This window comes from Onychostoma macrolepis, chromosome 03 (genome assembly GCF_012432095.1).
Source record: "Onychostoma macrolepis isolate SWU-2019 chromosome 03, ASM1243209v1, whole genome shotgun sequence".
In the NCBI taxonomy this organism is placed as follows: Eukaryota; Metazoa; Chordata; class Actinopteri; order Cypriniformes; family Cyprinidae; genus Onychostoma; species Onychostoma macrolepis.
The window spans coordinates 7,909,944-7,929,863 of NC_081157.1; the positions used below are offsets into that span (position 1 = coordinate 7,909,944).

At 36.2% G+C, this 19,920-nt stretch overlaps 1 long non-coding RNA gene across 1 annotated transcript; it reads left to right on the top strand.

The window, feature by feature from the left end:
• Window positions 1-4,600: 4,600 nt before the first annotated feature.
• Window positions 4,601-6,959, top strand: LOC131537625 (uncharacterized). Its single transcript, XR_009270348.1, has 3 exons — window positions 4,601-4,684; window positions 4,774-4,958; window positions 6,290-6,959. It is a non-coding gene; the product is annotated as an uncharacterized LOC131537625 (long non-coding RNA).
• Window positions 6,960-19,920: the final 12,961 nt, after the last annotated feature.

Consider the following 19,920-nt stretch of genomic DNA (forward strand, 5'->3'; position numbering starts at 1 on the left):
ATACACAGTGGTTTGTTTTAGTTTTATGGAGACTTGAGTTGTTAAAGGTAGAACTGCAGCAATTGGCTCCAAATTACATAACATTACACAATCATTTGAAGTTGTATCACATGAGAATCAAACCCACAATGTCTGGGTTAGGTGTCTGTCACTCGTCCCATTGTGCCACTGAGAAGACATACACAGGCTAATCTCTGTAGAGCAAGTGAAAATCAACTCAAAATAATTAAAAGAATTGTGTATGAATGCAGTACATTTTTTTTTTTTTTTTAATTTAAACTAAAGCACTCAAAGGCACATGTGGAACAAAAACAACTGAAGCATCTTTTCTTGCCACTGTCTCTCTAGTGGTCTGGGTGTGTGTTACACTGGATTTAAACCCCTGGCCTTAAAGGTTTGGTGCCTAATATGGCTTAACAAATTGTACCATTTAGTTGACATTAAAAGCTGTCTTCAGCAGTCTGATGAGTGTCAAAATGAGCACACAAATGCATGTTAGCTAGATTGGTATGTTAAGCTAACTTAATGCTAGTGTAACTTAGTTGACTTGATGGCTGAAGAGTAAGAGTATGCTTACCAAGTAGTATGCTAAGCTAGCTAAAATAAATTTAAACACATGCACTGAAAACAGAGGCTTTTTTTGGGAACAGTAGTGAGTATTAAAAATGTGTTTAGTCATTTTGACTCACTCCAAATACCATATATGTGACCCTGGACCACAAAACCAGTCTTAAGTCGCTGGGGTATATTTGTAGCAATAGCCAAAAATACACTGCATGGGTCAAAATGATCCTTTTTTTTTTTTATGCCAAAAATCATTAGGTTAAGTAAAGATCATGTTCCATGAAGATATTTTGTAAATTTCTTAACGTAAATCTCAAAACTTCATTTTGATTAGTAAAATGCATTGCTAAGGACTTCATTTGGACAACTTTAAAGGCAATTTTCTCAATATTTAGATTTTTTTTTTTGCATCCACAGATTCCAGATTTTCAAATAGTTGGATCTCGGCCAAATAGTGTCCTATCATAAACCATACATCAATGGAAAGCTTATTTATTCAGCGTTCAGATGATGTATACCTCAGTTTTGAAAAATTGACACTTAAGACTGGTTTTGTGGTCCAGGGTCACATATTTGGACAGAGTCCCACATAATTTACTGAAGGCGTTTTTGAAATTTGCTACTTTTCCTCAGAATTGTCTAATTTTGACAGTGCATGTATTGACTGACAACTGTTGTAGTTTTCTTGAACACCATGCTAAGATTTGTAAGTTACTTATGGTATTAAGAGAAGAGTCTTAATATGTTGTCGTTTCTGACAATAGTAAAAAGGTAAAAAAAAAAAAAAAAGCCACACCCACCACAACTACTGAGTGACTCCAAGAGAGTTTAATGTTTGCATACATTGAAAACAAATTGTAACGTTTTACACATTGCTTTTATATTTAACAATATTTAGGAAATTCAACAAAACATTTTCCCTAATATAGTAAGAAACTAAAGTACTTTTTGTTTTTTTAAAGCCAAGCGAAGGTTACTTTTCATTAACTCAAATTAAGTCATACAAAAATATTCTTCCCCAAAGGAGGAAAATAATGACAGAAAAATAGCTTCACTTATTAGAAGACTTTTCAACGACAGTGAAAGCAACTTTCTTACATTGTTCATCATCTTCTTCTGCTGGTCTTTTTGGTGACGGAGTTGATTTGTTGTCATCTGCAGTGAAGAGGGAGTTAGTTAAGCGGTCAAAGGTAATGTCCAGAAGTTCATCATCACTGTCTGTTTGAGCTTTTTGTAGTTCAATTATTTCAAGGGTGTCGTGTACGTAAACAAAAGGTTGTCACTTGACAAAAGCATTTCCTCAATGTCTTGCGCATCAGTTGTTGACAAGTCCATTTCAGCTCGAATGAATTTGGACAAAAACAGAAATTGATATTGTAAGAGAAAGGACCGGATCATTTTTCATGACTTCAATGATTCCAGAGCACTTTGTTAGGTAATTGTTTCCTTGTCTGAGAACTTTACATGTTTTGCATCTACGCAATGGCTGTTTTGGATTGAAGTCATGCTGTGACTGATGACATTTTGGACAAAGCTTGTTGATTTGGATTTTTGTCCCCTGTGGTATTGAAATCACTTTTGTAGTCTGGATGTCAAGGTCTTCGGTGACTTTTGGTTCTTGACCAGCAGGAAACACTTTACTTTGCGCAATAGGTTTGATCATAGTGCTCCTTGAATAAGTTAATTTTGGGATGCCCCTGAAGGCTCTAGTTTGCATATTTTCAAACTCGTACGTGTCATTCAGTTCCACCTCCCTTACAAAAAATAACTGCAGTAAATTGAAGTACAACTGCAGTGAAACTGCAGTACAAAACAGTATAAATGCAGTACAATGAAGTACAACTGGACAATTGCAGTATAATGAAGTATATAACTGCAGTTCATTAAAGTTCAAGAGCAGTAAAACTGAAGTGCAATGAAGTGCAACTGTAGATTTGCAGTATAATGAAGTACAGATACAATATAACTGCAGTTCAGTGATACGCTGAAATGCAGGTGAAGATTTCAGATGCAAAAGCTTCTAAGTCTGTCTGATTACATTTATTTAATTGTATTTATTTTTTATGAGCATCTTTAAAAAAATAAAGCTCCTATGATTAGGTTCAGTAATTTCACTTTAATGGCAATGAGGTTATATTCATTGCCAATAAACTCTTCTTGTTTAGGCCCTGTACTGCAGTTATGCTGTGCAACATGTAGCAAGTGCTGTGGTTACAGTAGACTTGGCAAGTGTTTTTTATTTTTATTTTTTGTAACGTAGACTTCCTATAAAATATTCATACAAAAATATTTTTGCACACAAAATATTTGCCTATGGAATATTTCACCCGCATAGATTAATAACCCGCACGTGTGATCTTCCTTCGCGCCAAAGGTCGTTGTCCTGACAACAAGTCTCGCGAGCAGCGGATTAAGTAACAGACAGTAAATCAGCGTCTTTTCCGTAGTGTCTACTGCAGGATGGATATAAAAGTATAAAACACGTTTTGGTTTGACAACATCGTTCATATGTGAACTATCACAATTAAAGCACAAAGACATAACATTACACCCCGAGACCTTTCACAAGTGCGACAAAAGAGAAGAAACGCTTTCCGGAAGAAGTTCATCAGGCGAGTTGGAGACTAGTCGACTCATCCAGTTTAGCGGTGAGTATAATGTCTAATGTCCTCATACATCTTTAGTTATCATTTTAGAGAGATGTAAAAAGACTTGACGGATATCTTATTCAACCCGCTGAGATGAGAAGATGAGAGGAAACGCGCTTCAGTGCTGATCTGATCTGTAGCGCTCGCGGTCAGTGCGCGAGGTGCTTGTGATAGAAAGACAAACAACTGGTTTAATGCTGTTTTTACTACACTTTTACTATAATAAACACCAACATCTCAGTCCAACCAGTGACAACCCTGTGTATAGATGTATTTAACTCTGCTATGGCTCAGCAATTTGTTAGTTCTGTAGAAATCGGTCAGGTCATTGTCCAGCTCAGTTCAGTTCAATAGCATCAGTTCATCATTTATAATAATGGAATAAACTAAACTGTACTGAATACAGTGTATTTGTTTGTTTGTTTCTAGGAGAGCATCAACCCCTAATTGACATGAGGAAAAAATCATTGAAAAGTGTTCAGCGTTTGCAACAGAGGAAGCTTTAGGAAAGAGCAGAAGAGAGAAAGTGAAAAGGCACTCAACAGATGTTGGTGAGACTTTATTTCTGGAAATGCTTTAAAGGTCACTCATATTCTAGTTAGCCACAAATGTAAACCTGATTTCAGATTTTAGTCTTTAAATGAGATGAATAACTCCAGCTACTTGTAGGCCTACAGTCCTGTATATTTCACACTAAATAGTGATGCAGCCTGAATCATAATCACACCATGTTCATTTGAGGAGAACTGATCCATAAACTAAACATACTCTCTCCCAAGGGTTTTTTCTCCATTCTGTCACCTGACAAGAGTTTGGGTTCCTTGCCGCTGTCGACTTTTGGCGTGCTTATTTGGGGACTAATAATATTCAGCAATATTATTGATCTGACTCCACTGACACTATTGATGAGGACTGAACTGAGCTAGATGATGACACCACTGCATCTAGATGCACTGAAATTATTTTATATTTGATGATTATCGAGTCAACACTGATTTTAACTGAACAATGACATGTTTTACTGTTTAGAGCTGCTTCACAGCAGATGTGAATTCTGTTTGCATCATTATTTCTCTTTTTATCACTGTAAAGCAGCTTTGACACAATCTGTATTGTATAAAGCACTATATAAATAATGGTGACTTGACTTAAATTGGTTCAAATCTTCCAAAAAAATGTGCATGAAACAGGCAACCTGAATAAACACAAAATACAGTTTATTAATGGTAACTGTATTTGCCTTTGTTTTATGTTAATTTTCTTAGGAATATCTGACAATATTTAGTGCTGGATATACTCAAAAATAGAATAAATCAGGATTTATGTGCAGTAGTGTGACATTAATGTGTGGAAATGGACATTTTATCAGTGTGTGATTGCTATTTTCACACTGGTAACAACTAAAAAAAGACGACCAAAAATATAATTCAACAGAGGATGATGGCTGTGGTGAAACAAGCACTCAAATAATGGTGAGCAGTAATCTACTTTATGTAATTGATCTTTTATTAACTATTATCTTTATAGTTTATAATACATAATAACTGCTATTGTATTTCAGGAACTAAGACCAGTGGGAGTGCTGGAGAAATCAAGTGTATAAGTCCTCTGTCATCTCAGCCATGGAAGAGATCTTCAGACATGAAGAGATCGAGGAGTTAAATGAAGTCAAAGAGCTAAAAGAAGATTTACAATATTAGTGTAATTTCAGTATGAAAACAGAGAGAGAGCTGAGGCAGTGGAAAGGTAATGAAATCTAGTTATAACAGCAATTATTCTCTTAACATAAGCTCTCAACATGTTTTTTTGTGGACTCTTGATTCTCTCTGATTGACTGGAAGGTGTGCATTAAAACAGTGGAACTGATTGTAATTATCTGCATTCATCGCTATTTTAAATCAATGCACTGCTTGTACTGTAGCACACACATACAGTCAGAAAGCTAGATCTAATGACCTGTAACCAAACACACTAATGAAAATACACTTAGTTTTACGCTTCCAGTCAAATTGTACTCCACAAACATTAAAGGGTTAGTTCACCCAAAAATGAAGATTCTGTCATTAATTACTCGCCCTCATGTCGTTCCAAACCCGTAATACCTTTGTTCTTCTTTAAAACACAAATTAAGATATTTTTGATGAAATCTGAGAGCTTTCTGACCCCTCTCTATAGGCAGCAACGCAACTTACACATTTAAGTTCCAGAACAATAGGAAAGACATTGTGAAAGTAATCCATGTGACTCCAGTGGTTTAACCTCAGTTTAGTCTTCTGTTGCATGAACACAACTCTCATCCGTTGTGATGCTCTCATGAATGCACATTACAGATCAATATTTTTGTAAATAAGTGGTATTTAGTAGGTAAGTAGTTTTTTTTTTTTTTTTTTTTGGACTCAAACACTCATGTCGCTTCATAAAATTGAGTTAAAACAACTGGAGTTGATGAATTACTTTAAGCATGTCTTTCCTACCATTCTGGAACTTGATTGTGTAAGTTGCATTGCTGTCTGTGCAGGGTCAGAAAGCTCTGTTTCTTTAAAAATATCTTTGTTTGTGTTCCAAAGAGGAATGAAGCTCTTACGGGTGTGAAACCACACAAGGGTGACTAATTAATGACAGAATTTTCATTTTTGGGTTAGCTATCTCTTTAAAGGCAGCTTTAACTTAATTTTTTTAACTAGCTGTAACAGGTGTGTATTACACAATTTTAACGGACTTCAGTGGAGGCAACCTGTTTCATGTCGGGTGGTTTTTTGCCTTCACCTCATGCATTAAAATCATGTAATGCACACCTAGCCATGGATTAGCCCTTATGTGTGAAGAGAGTTATAGGCTACACACAGTATTAAATGAAGGGGGCACAATAACTGTGGAGCACATATATTCTATATACTGTATTCTAATGATATATTTAAATTATGTACTTGTATATTTGTACTTTTTATTATTATTATTTAATTTATTTATTTATTTATGGTTAGAATTTTGAACAAAAAACCAAAATGATAAAGAGGGCAAATAATTTGAGGACTCTGTACAGTATTTAAACATGATTGTGTCTATGCTTTTTCCAGAAATGCATGTTATTGTGTAAGGGGTAGTTGCATGGACTATCAGTGGAGGAACAGAAAGCTCTGAGATTTCATTATAAAGATCTTCATTTGTGTTCTGAAGATGAATGAAAGACTTGCGGGTTTGGAACGATATGACGGTGGGTAACTGATGACAGAATTTTCATTTTTGGGTGAACCAACCTTTTAACTTCTGTTACCTGGAGTGTTCAAAGACATTGTTAATGCTGACCAATATGCCATAAGAAATTAATTGGGAGTAGAATGAATACTTTACACAAACACTTGGTGACGTCACAATTCAAGATATATTTTAAGCACACTAAATATGGCTGTAGTGAAAAGTGTAACTGAAACTTGAGAATTTCTGATAGTTTTTGTTTTTGTTTTTCCAGACTACATCCAAAATAGTGTTTCCTCATCTGAGATGAAGGCAGTCATAAGAACCAAGCAGAATGATGAGGATAAGCTCTTCAAAAATGAAACCTGTCTGAATAATGAGGGAAGAAATGTGCATGATTGTGTGATTTGTAAATAAACACTAAATACTTTTAGTGTAACTCTCAGCCTGTTATTTTAAGTTTAAAGAAAAGTAAAATCATTTATTGTTGCATTGCTGTTTGAGACATTCACTGTTGTTTTGTAGCTTAATTCATTATATTGCAGTTGTGTAAAATAAAACTTGTTATTCTGAATATTCTGATTGTATTTCAGTGTTACTGTACAGCATTTTATTAGTATTGCACTTTGGTAGTACTGAATTGTACTTCAGTTGTATTATATATTGCAGTACTACTGCAGATTTATTGCAGTATAACTGTAGTAATACTTCAGCTGTATTGCAGTAATACTGCAGTTCTATTGCAGTTGTTTGTTAGTAATACTACAGCTCTACTGCAGTTGTATTTCAATAGTACTTCAGATGTATTGCAGTAAAATGGCAATAATGCAGTTTTTTTCGTGTCCAAAAACCTGCATTTTTCTACATGTAACAAAAACTGCAGTATTACTTTTTAAAAAAACTGCAGTAATTTTTTTGTAAGGGCTGAGTCGCTAATTTGTCCCATAAGGTAAGCATAATCTGACCCGTTTTGTCTCTTAGGAAGCACTCTTTTATTTCAAATGCTGTGTCCCAGGCATTTATTGTTGTTGGTGGGTTTACCTTAACCACAGTTGCCTGAAGTTTGGTCACCTGAAATACAAGAGATGTAGAATTAGTTTCAGGGACAGGCATCTTGAGAGAAAATGGCATTGACATGTTTTGGAGTGCAAATTGCTCTCAGTAAAGGCAGCTGAAACATGCATTTTAGTCTAGGCTTAAACCTGGTCCACACGCACACACACTAAATTAAGAGAAAACTTACATGCTGCTTTGGACCCAACGATTTGATCTGTTCAACATACATCAGCTGGGTTTCGACTGGAGATTTATGTGGAAAATCCACATCTATAACTTCCATTACAGTGTTCTTATCACAGTGAATTGAAAAAGTTTTGCTGTTGGGGTCTGGAAAAGCAAAATAAGAGTACAATATTAGTAGATATTACAGATAAACAAACTGATAGATAGGTTTGAACCATTCTTACCTGGTTTGTTTCTTGTGTTTGTCAGCTTGACTGCTGTGCTATTTTTTGCTGTGGTAGACCACATGATATGTTGTTCTGCTGCATAAATGATTGTGCTGTGAAATACATCTCTTTGTGTTTGGAAGGTTGCATTGAAGTATTTGAAGTTTTTTTCTTGATATTGTGACAGGAGTTACTGCATGTATATAACCACATAAGGGCCGTGGCGCTTGAGTGTCTGGTTTTGTTTTTTTTCTATTCATTTTAGAAATGTTGCAGCATCTGTTGTAGTAGCTTTTATTTGATTATGTCCTGGCAAAGTATGTTTGCAAATCAGACAATTACAAATTATAATTTAGATAATAGGCAATTACTAATTATCAGCCAATTGACAATTAACCAATTGTTGTGTTGTACCTGAAGTGGGGAGCTAATTAAGAGCTAACCAGAATACAGTGACTTTAAGAATACAATGACAATTTATTTGTTTCCTTGGTGTTATTTTGATGAAGGGTTTTCTGTACATGAATTCGTAAACATTGTAACTGTTGTTAAATCTACATTAGTTGGGTTGAAACTGTTGTATAGTGTGTTGTTGGTTAACATTTTAATCGCTGGTTTCACACTCAATTCCTGGAAGACCACAGCTCTGCACAGTTTAGGTCCAACCCTGATCAAACACACCTGATCCAGTTAATCATGGTTTTCAGGATTACTTCCAAACTGGTGTGAGTTGGAGCTAAACTCTGCACAGCTGTGGCCCTCCAGGAACTGAGTTAAATAACCTAATTAAATGAACTGTTTAATAAAATGAAATAAAAAAGATTGTTCAGTGATTTCTGCTTAATCAGCCACCATATATTATTTACTTTTTTTTTTTTTTAAACATAATTTAGAAATGTTTGAGCATGTAACCCAACGCCACCCCTAAACCTACCCATTTGTATATAAAACACAAGATATAACAGGCAGATATGACAACATATGCTATTTAATTAAAAGTATGAAACACCAAGTGTGTTGAGTTAAAATGGTTGATTTGTGTGAAAAATGATTGCAAAAGTGATCTCCGTCTCCATCCATAATCTGGCATAAAACTGGCTGTTTACTGTACACGTCAGTTTTGATTGTGAAATGGCATTGGCTCTTGTGTGTTTTGTGACCAATTGCGTCATATGTATTTTATGAATGAGATGTGACTGCATGCGTTCATGGAGCGAGATTGTTTTAGCGATTAAAGAAATGCCGCGAAGGCCAATGTAGTACTGTAAAGGCTGATGCCAACATTTTCTCTTAATAATAAATAATAGTTTATGTTTCTTTCTTGCCACAATTAATATTGTCGACAAGAAATTGTATTGTTTGGTTGAATGATATTATGTGAACTTGCCATACCTTGACTTTTAGTGTACTGTGGTAGATAAATGGATTTGTGCGTTTTAAAGCAAGTTTCCAAATTTAATTACATATAATTAAACTGTTTGAATACATATAGCCATTTATAGCTAAAACTGTTTGTTTTCATGTCATTTGTATATCTATGCAAAAATCAAAGTTTCATAGATTTAGGTTAACTCCTGGTCTTGGGTACTGCAGTTTTGGAGGTTTGTGTAGCTTTCATAATCTAGCCTTTATATAGAAGTGTGAAATATAGTTGTTTGTTTATCTAAATTAGTTTTTATTGTTGTATTTCAATTATATAAATTTTTCTATTTAAGAAAGCTTGAGTTTAATTTGAACAAACCTTATTTCTTTTTGATATGAGAACGTATAATTTTTTTCCCCATTACCATTATAACATGCATTCTATAGATACGTTTTTGTGGGTTAATGCATTGTTTTGGAATGTTTTGTTGTTGGTACAGACTGCAGAGAAGTATTTGATTAACTGGCATTAATAAGTGTTTGAGTGCTGTAGCATGCTGGATCATGACTGAAATGAATTAATTATTTGTGTGGCATAGGCAATAATATTAGAAGCTTGGTTTATTCAGTGGTGTTGCACAGAACATTAAGTGGAACGTTAACAAAATGTAATCTTATCTATAATATGCTAATATAAAGAGTTTTGTGGTAATTTGTATGTCTTATTTATTTGATGTTGATATATTTTTATTTTACTCTTGTGTGATAATGTTATCTTCAGATGATGTGTAAATAAAGTTATCCTAGGGTTACATGTAATTATATAATTCATTTTTCTATAAATTTTAATTTAAAGTGATTTAAATAAGCATTGATCTAAAAGCTCAAACATCTTGAAACTCAAACTTGTAATGAGGAGCCGTTTATAAACCTCTTGTCCAACAAAAGACAATGTTTAATAACATTTTTACTAAACTGTCACTTCCAATTAGTCTTTTCTTTGTCTTGATGTGCCATCTTGATGAAAATGAGTTGCAATGCTATGGGAAAAGGTGATAATTGTCTAAAACTTGTCTTTTTTTTTAACATGTAGAGATTCAGAAAGAGAGACATTCAAGTCACGGTAAATCATTAGTTTAATGTTCATATGGTATATTAAATTATATGCATACTGTATGCATGATCAAATAATTATGCTAGGAAAGCTAGCATACTCTCTATTTATCTATCTATCTATCTATTCACTTTATAACTATTATACTTCAAACTGAAAACCTTCTTAATTTTAAATCACATCCACCTAAATGAGATGAGCTTTAGTTTAGTTTTGGTCTCAGTTTAATGTTTTCAACAATCATTATTAACCTGTTGTTTTTTATGTGTTTGTTTGTCTAATTACAGATGCCTCGACCAAAGAAGCACTCCAAAATAAAATTGACTCATTTATTCAAGCACTGTTTCACCTACTAACAATAAATTTTCAAGTTTGTGCATCAAATCTCAAGATCTACTGTCCACTGTTCTGAAAAGGTGAGTGTAGAGACAGTTTTGCTGCTTTTACAACTTTTACAAAACCATTTTGCAACTAATGTTCCATGAATGTATTTTCAGATTTCTGCAAAACGCTACACTTGTAACTTCCTCCTCATCCCTTATGATTCTCTGCTCCATGAGCAGTTTTTATAAAGAAGCACACAACCGATAAAAAGGTACTACTTATCTTATAATTTATGCAAAACTTAAACACTCTTCTTAAAGCACTAATTAATGTATTAACTATACACTTTCAGACACAATTTGGTATCCACTGGTGATATTCTCAGATCCACAAACTCCTATAGAAACATCCATTGCTGACAAAAAGATAAACCAAGAGTGTCTGCATTAATCACAACATGTTTTTGTTCAATCCTTCACTTTTATCAAGTAGTTCATGTTCAATGAATGATGTCCCCCCCCCCCCCCCTGAAGTCATAACTTCCTCCATATATCCATATTGACATTATTTGCTCCATGAACTCCTATAAAGAAGCACACATTTGATATAAAGGTAAATTTAATAGTTTGCTTAATTTTTCAGACTTGATATGCTTCCCTTCAAGGATTAATTAACCTATGAACAAAACAATTTCAGATATGTGCAACAACTCTGTAACTCCAGTCATAATCAGAGCTCCACCAACTACTATGCAAATGTCAAATGCTGACAAAACAGTAAGCTAATAGTATATTAATTTGCTGCAAACTGCTTTAGTTGTGTAAAGTTTTGAATTTTATCAAGCAGTTGACACTCCATGAATGTTGTTGTTTTTTTTGTTTTGTTTTTTAATTTTTAAAAATTTTTTCCAGATTTCTAAATCACACTGCAGTCATAGCAACAAAGAAGCAGTGCATATTCAATCAATCTAATGTTTCTGAAGTTTTCATGCATTGTCATAATTGTAACTACCTTCTGACACCCATGATGTGGTTCTAAGGTCCATGAACTTCTCAACTGTATGGAATCTCACAACTTGGAAAAAGGTAGAATAAAATATCCTATATGCTTATTTATCAGAAGTTGATTCTAATTTGATGACTTTAATTTATTGATTTTTCTGCTTCTCTTTCTTACAGTGAAGACAACCATTTCATCTAGCAATTCAGAGAATGTCCCAACAAAATTCTAAACTGATGCAGGCAGTCAATAATCAAATTTATTTCACAAATGAATTCATAATCACAAAAGTAAAACAATTTCTATATAAAATATTGGATGGATGGCTTGTATAATATTTAGCCTATGTACAGTAAATTTAGATATGTGCCAGCCAAAGGAGGATGGCCTGCCCCTGCTGAGTCTGGTTCCTCCCAAGGTTTCTCCCTACACCACTCTGCTGATGATGCTCGACCGCTCTGCCCAAGATACTCCTGTTCACTAATTTAGGGAGTTTTTCCTTGCCACTGTTGCCATTTGGCTTGCTCACTGGGTATTAAGGCACAATGTTTTCAATGTAAACTGAGTAAAGTCTTTAAGTATTTAATAAATACATGATGGATTAAAATGTACTTTTTTTTTGTCCTTGCTGCCATGCACTTCCATTTACTCTATCAATGTCCTGTTTATGTTGAAATTATCTACATTTGAATTTCCATGTAGTATGTTAGTTTTGTTCCCCACACAATAAGTTGGTTTCTTTAAAAAAAAAAAAAAAAAAGACCTCATCTGTGAGAGCACAATTCTTATCACACTATGCCACGTAGGGCACAGAGTCACTGTAATGTTGAAGATGTGTTTTAATGTAAAAAAGAACACAAAGGAGCAAGCACTAACTTGCATGCTAGCCAAGAATGTTCATGAAGTGTAGTTGCAGAATTATACGTGGGAACGAACCCAGAATGAACAGAAGTTGAAATAAAAATGAACATAGCATGGATAAAAAATATATATATTTCTAATCCAGGAGCAATAAATATTTGTACAATGCTGGTCTGGATAAAAAATGAATTAAAACAGCACAACATTACCCACAATTTTATAAAGTAAAACCACACGCGATTCGAATACACAATCTCCCAGTCATGCTCCTGTTGCTGATTCTGTTACGCCACTGGGGATATGGGTGTTTGTACAGATGCTGAAGTTCAGAAATTGAACTGAGAATCAAATCGAAGTAATAAATTTGTACTTAAATCCACTGTGATATTTTTAATACATTGAGATGAGATCATTCTTGAAGAGGCACAATGCTTGCAGCAGAAAAAAAGTTCTGCATAGTTTCTTCTTACAGTACCTCTTGCGGTCTGGGCATGTGCCACCCAGGATTCAAACCCACAACCTGAAAGGTTCGGGGCTAGAGGCTTAGCAGAGCGCGCCACTCGGTCGTTTCACATACAATAGACTGCTGAGGAGAGGTTAAGGTGTGAGAATGAGAACTTTTGATCTGCTGGTGGCGCTATAGAGTTGGTCCTAGAGACCCCAAAGTCGGTCAGATCACTAATCATGGCCATCACTATAAGTGTGCCAATTTTCATCATTTTCCTATGTTCCCTTCATTGGCAGCCATAGACTCCCATAGGCCAAGATGAAGAAATTAGACAGAAACAAGGTCCAAAATTCGGCATGACCCAAGGAATTCATAGACACTAAGTTTATAATTTTCTGATTGACTCTTCAAAAGTTATAAGCAAAAATTAGCATTTTTGGTATCTCACGACCCATAGGTGGTGCTGTTCCCAACTTTGGCATGGACCCTCAGATCATGGTGTTGATGATGCGTACCAAGTTTCGTTTCGATTGATCAAAGTTTGGCCGAGATACAGCCTCTGAACCAATTTTGGGTCAACCTTGTTACGTTCACAATATCATTTTTCACTAGTTGTTAAAAAATTCTGTTCAGTCATTTCTGCTCAGCTCAGTCCAAAGATCATCTGAGCAAATTTTCAGAAGAATTGGATCAATTATGAAGGAGTAGTAGCGAAAAGATAGAATACTGTACTTTTTAAAATGGCCGCTACTGTAATGGGTGGAGTCTTAATGTAAGCTATTAAATGTGATCAGCATGAAGAGAGTAATCAGGTGTACTAAGTTTCATTTTTCTAGAATTAGGGGTTCAGGAGTTATTACCATTTCAATGTTGAATTTTTGAACTGGTGGTGGCACTATAGAGTTGGTTCTAGAGACCCCAAAGTTGGTCAGATCACTATTCACGGCCATCACTACAAATTAATCCAAAGTTATAAGCAAATATGTGCATTTTTGGTATCTCACGACCCATAGGTGGCGCTATTCCCAACTTTGGCATGGACCCTCAGATCATGGTGTTGATGATGCGTACCAAGTTTCGTTTCGATTGATCAAAGTTTGGCCGAGATACAGCCTCTGAACCAATTTTGGGTCAACCTTGTTACGTTCACAATATCATTTTTCACTAGTTGTTAAAAAATTCTGTTCAGTCATTTCTGCTCAGCTCAGTCCAAAGATCATCTGAGCAAATTTTCAGAAGAATTGGATAAATTCTACTGTAATGGGTGGAGTCTTAATGTAAGCTATCGAATGTGATCAGGATGAAGAGAGTAATCAGGTGTACTAAGTTTCATTTTTCTAGAATTAGGGGTTTGTGAGTTATTACCATTTCAATGTTGAATTTTTGAACTGGTGGTGGCGCTATGGAGTTGGTTCTAGAGACCCCAAAGTTGGTCAGATCACTATTCATGGCCATCTCTACAACTGTACCAAATTTCATAATTTTCCTATGTTCCCTTCATAGGGCTGCCATAGACTCCCATTGGACGAAAATAATAATAATAATAATAAAGAAAACATACGATTTCAATAGGGGCTACAGCCCATTCTGGGCTTGGCCCCTAATAATAAAGAAAACATACGATTTCAATAGGGGCTACAGCCCATTCTGGGCTTGGCCCCTAATAATAGTCACAAAACCTGTCAATTAGACAAAAAAATTATTATATTTGACATTTCTGTCCCCCTCACTTCTGAAATGATTGAGAATCATGATTTTTTTGTTTGTTTCAAGTAGAGATCACAATTCTCCAGACAACAGACAACTAAACAAAATAGCATGTAATTTACTAGAGGTTCTGACAAAATATCAGTTGCTGCAGTCTGTTTAAATAATTAAAATAAATAAATATATAATGCAAAATCTGCACCTCTTCTGTGGATACCCTAGTGAAAAAAAAGTATACTTCATTGTATTTGTAATATATTGCCTGTTTTAATAGTACATTGCAAATACGCTAACAAAAAATGTACTCTTTAAATATATAAAAAGTATATTAGCATCATGCTTTTGCTTATTTTCACAATACAACTTTTAACACACTTTAAAATAATTGCAATTTAGTATATGTTCTAAAAAAATATATTTTACAAAAATATACTTGAATTGAAAGTTATGTTTATTTTTTTATAAGTATATTTATTTGCACTTTACTTAAATATATTTTATATTTTTAACTGTGTGCTGAAAATGATCATTGTAACAATGCATTGAAAGTATACTTTCAAAGAACATTATTAAATAACCTGAAGTTGTCCCTAGTAAAAAAAAAAGTATACTAGCAGCCAGACTAATTGTCAGTAATTGTCAAGTGTGTTAATGATTAGTTAACTTGAAGTGTGCTATTTTTGTACTAAGTACAAAAAAATATATATTTTTAGTGTGTTTCCTAAAAAGATGCAAAAACAGTGGCCGTTTTCTAGTCAGTCACGTGACTTCAACCCGTCCAATCACAGCTGAGCTGAGCTCACTCGTTAGCTGTGTCCCAAAGTTGAGTGTGCGCCCTTCCAAGACCAGATTTGATGCGCGATTGCGTCACACCAACACTACGGAGACTGTCCCAATGTGAAGTGTACACACTCCGAAGTCCATATTTAAAGTGTGATTGCGTCACAGCGTCACGACGTAAGCTGTCCCAATTCAGGATGCGCCATTCGAAGACTACCGATTGTGTCACTGTGTGTGTGCGCTTGGATGGGTTAAATGCAGAGCACAAATTCTGAGTATGGGTCACCATACTTAGCCACACGTCACTTCACTTCACTTAATGAGCTGTACAGGTTATTAGTAGCCTAATTCCTGTCTCTTCTATACCCCTCCTTACTCCTTAGCACCAGGCCCCTGAGCAGACTAGAAACACTTCCTATTGTTTCTGTTTGTTTACCTTGAGGTGTTTGATGTTCCCTGCCAGCGCAGCTAACAGTCTCCCTCGGTTTCATGATCCTGCTGCAGCATTCCTTTAACAAGTGACAACTGCTTAGGCATATCTCCTAGCCAGTGGCGGCTGCTGGTCTTTCAAAGAGGGGAAGCTCATTTTCGGCCTACATCGTAAAAATGTTCCATTTATTTATACGTAAATTCTACACCACGTTCCTTTATTATTCTCTGAATACTTAATTAATGTGAATGAATGACTGGCTATTGTTATCCATGAAATGATCTAAACAAAACTCATCTTAGCACTGCATAGAAGCTGCGTGAAGTGACATTTAGATGTGGCATTTATTCATTTAGACTGTATTTATAATTGCATAAATAATGTTATGAGATTAATGTTTTAAATACTAAATTCTGAATATAGAAAAATGTAGGAAAATAATGTAATATGCCTACTTTTAGACGGGAAACTTAAAAACGGCCAGCAGGTGGCAGAAGTTCGTGATTGAATCACTGAGTCATTCAAACGATTCTTTTAAAACGGCTGAATCCTTCAGGAGCGAATCAAATGACTGTTTTTATGAATGGCTCAGTGAATCAGTGATTCGGCCAAGACAACGCAGATTTGGATTCGAACACAAACGAAACAAAACAGCACTCTTGCTCGTGTTTGTATTGCCTAAGTGTCAGGAGCATTTTTTGCTCGCATATCTTGAAATTTCCGAGTTAGCAGCATGTATATTAAAACATAACATTATAAATGAATAAAAAAAACATGTAATGATTGATAAGAACCAAGTGCAAAGCCGCTATGGGACTGAGCTCGAATAGCTTCAGCATCAGCGACTTTTTATAGTACAAAATCGCTGTCAATCAAAAGGAGATGCAGACCCTCCAATCATCACGCAGAAGCCCGGCGTCCAGGCCAGCCCACTCCTCCATTCACCCCCAGAGACGCTGAGCGTCCGTGGGCGGGACATAATCGCAGCATTTATCCAATGACCGTCTAGTTTAGAAGCTCTGAAAAAAACTGTTCAAAGCAGCCCCATTGAAGTCAATGGACGCTCGGCTTCAACAGAGAAATACACTGATGCTACGGGAATGTATGAGAAGGAACTCGAGTCCGACCTGCTGTATGTAGCTGATTCTGAACGAACTCGTCTTCGAGATTAACGTGTTCTAACGCATTTTTAGTCAATAAAATGTTAACACAATAGTACATATTTGACCATTAATTTTTTGACATTATAGGGGAAGCCGAGCTTCCCTTGCAGTCTTAAAGAAATCCCCACTGCTCCTAGCTAAACTAAATAAGGGAAGCCCTTCCTTCTCCCTCTGTCTTTTCCTGATTTTATTTCAGTTTTGTTTATTTGCTACCTTCATAGTGACCAAACATGTGAACCATCAGTGCTTTGAGTAATAGTTTGACCACACAAATAGCCCGGTCATTAGCTGACCCCTGCTTACAGCCCCGTCAACAAAGTTACTCAAACCCTCTCCTTGCGTTCTTAGCACCCTACAGAGCCGTTCCCCATACAGATATCCTAAAGCCTCGTTTATACTCGCGCCTGGCTCCGCTTCGCGAGCCTCCGCTGATTGCGCATGCACCTCCCCAAACGGACGAGGCGTTTATACTTGACTCGTTCGCCGTTGAGATATTCTTTGAAACGACAGGGGGTGCACAAACGAAATCGTCCTTTAAATCCGCAGGAAGTAGAAGAGAAGTAGGAATTTTACCGGAATTACTTCAGATCATTCAAGATGGCATCTCACAAGCAGCTGCTCGACAAGGAAACGGAGGAGATTTTGTGTTTGTTGCTACTATCAAAAAAAAGGAGATGGAATGTCCGCCCACTGCATGCCACAAGACGCGGAGATGGAGAATACACCGAATACATCCTCCCCCTGAAAATCTTCCCGGTACCAAGACCAAAGTGCCACATGTGTTTCTGGGTGATGCTGCATTTCCATTGCACGTCAACTTGGTTCGACCCTATCCAGGTAAGATTACATTTGTATATTTTGGCTATTGTAACCACATATGATCATTTGAAGATGTGAATGCAACAGTACACATTTATACATGTTTGTATTCATGTTTTCCACAAGTGTCAACTTGGACGATGCTTGCAAAATGTACAATTACAGACATTCCAGAGCAAGGCGAATAATTGAGAACACTTTTGGCATCCTTGCTGCACGCTGGAGGATTCTTGGCCGCCCCATTGACTTCGCCAGTCCAGAAAAAACAGTAGATGTTGTGAAGGCCTGCGTGGCCCTTCACAACTTTCTCACCCACACTGATGCTGCAGCATCTCCCACATGCAAATATATTCCACCAACCTTTCCAGACAGCACCACAGCTTCAGGGGATCAATTGCCAGGTGAATGGAGACGCGCTGTTTATGGAGACAACAACCTGCTGGTGCCAGGAAGATTGTCAACAGCCCGAGCATCCAGAGCAGCAATAGCAGTGAGAAATGACTTGAGGTCTTTTTTTCTCACACCACAGGGTAGTGTACCTTGGCAGGACACTGTCATCAGGAGAAGGTGCTTACAGTAAAGAATAATGCGAAAGATATTTGTGTTGACAAATACGAACTACAGTCCCACACTAATTTTACAGAAACTACACACTTGTTTATTGTCCTTTGTATTTTTATATGTTGCAGCTTTGATAGCTGCTGGACTATTGTTTGTTGATTTAATACAATTTTACATCAAACTTTTTGTTCACTCTTTCATTTCTGTGCATAATGCAGACACATTTCTACATATTGCAGTATAGCTAACGGCATGTGGGTTATTCGACAGTGTTGGAATTACAAGATGTCTTATTTCTTATTCTAACATTTCAAATTAGACCACATTATTAGAGTACAAGTTAGACAAAAATATTGCCACGTTGAGGCTCAAGTAGGTGTAACTGTTCAAATACAAGATTAATGTTATAATGTATATAAATTGAAACCCTACAGTGTTTTGCAAATGTAACACTTCTATAAAGGTTAGGTACTGCAAAATGTACTTTGCCATAGATTAACCCATGTGATGTCTTTATGTTATTTAAAATGAGAAGATATAAGAACAGTTCAAAAGAGCAATGTTGATAAATATTGTTTTATTCTGAATACAATATAATACAGACACATTATTTTGTGGTGCACAGAATACTTTGCTATAGTTACAGTGCTACAGGCATATATGTGAATAATTATTTTAAAACTATTATAAAAATTACAAAGAAAATATAAGTCCACAAAAATAAGAAGAATGGGTCAACTTAAATTATATGACAATTTTGAAAACTGCTAACGGCACTTTTTAAACGTGAGGTATTTCGGAACAGTCTGTTACAACTATACAAACAATATTACATATTGATGTTGTTGTAACATGCTTTTATAATTATTTAGATTCATGAATTAACATTGTTAAATGTGTCACTTCAAGCAGTCTTGGTTTGCTGCTTGTCCAGAACCTCAAAAAGAACTCGAGAAAGTCAAAATCTCTTCAAAGCCGTTCATGTTGACTGTGGTGCCGCGCGAACTGTTCGCTCGAGTCACAAAAAATGTTGTGCACACCGCCACGCGAAATGAGGTCACGCTCACCCAAAGCGAACTACTACTAACACCGCGATGACATCATATTTGGCGCGCGCACCCAAGCGAACTTGCGGATGCGTCGAGTATAAACCAGGCTTAACACCTCTGTGCATACTTGCATTTTCCTTCTGCCTCTCTCTTTGGTATTCCCCCAAGTGTGCCAGTGTGTCTCAGACATTCTACAGACATCCAGCCCAGCCAGCTCACCAGGACCACCTGAAAACCCGGCAGAGCACGGTGATGGACATCCTTCAGCCCAAAGCAGCCAACGACCTGCAGTGGCAGAGAAAGGAACAGCGAGACTGTGACACAAGTGGACACCTGACACCCAGCCTGAACCACCAGGAGCCGACCAGCATCATCTCAAGGGCCTCAGACAGGAGGTAAATGAACTGAACCTGCAAGTCACAGAGTGCTACAGGGAACTGAGACCCGC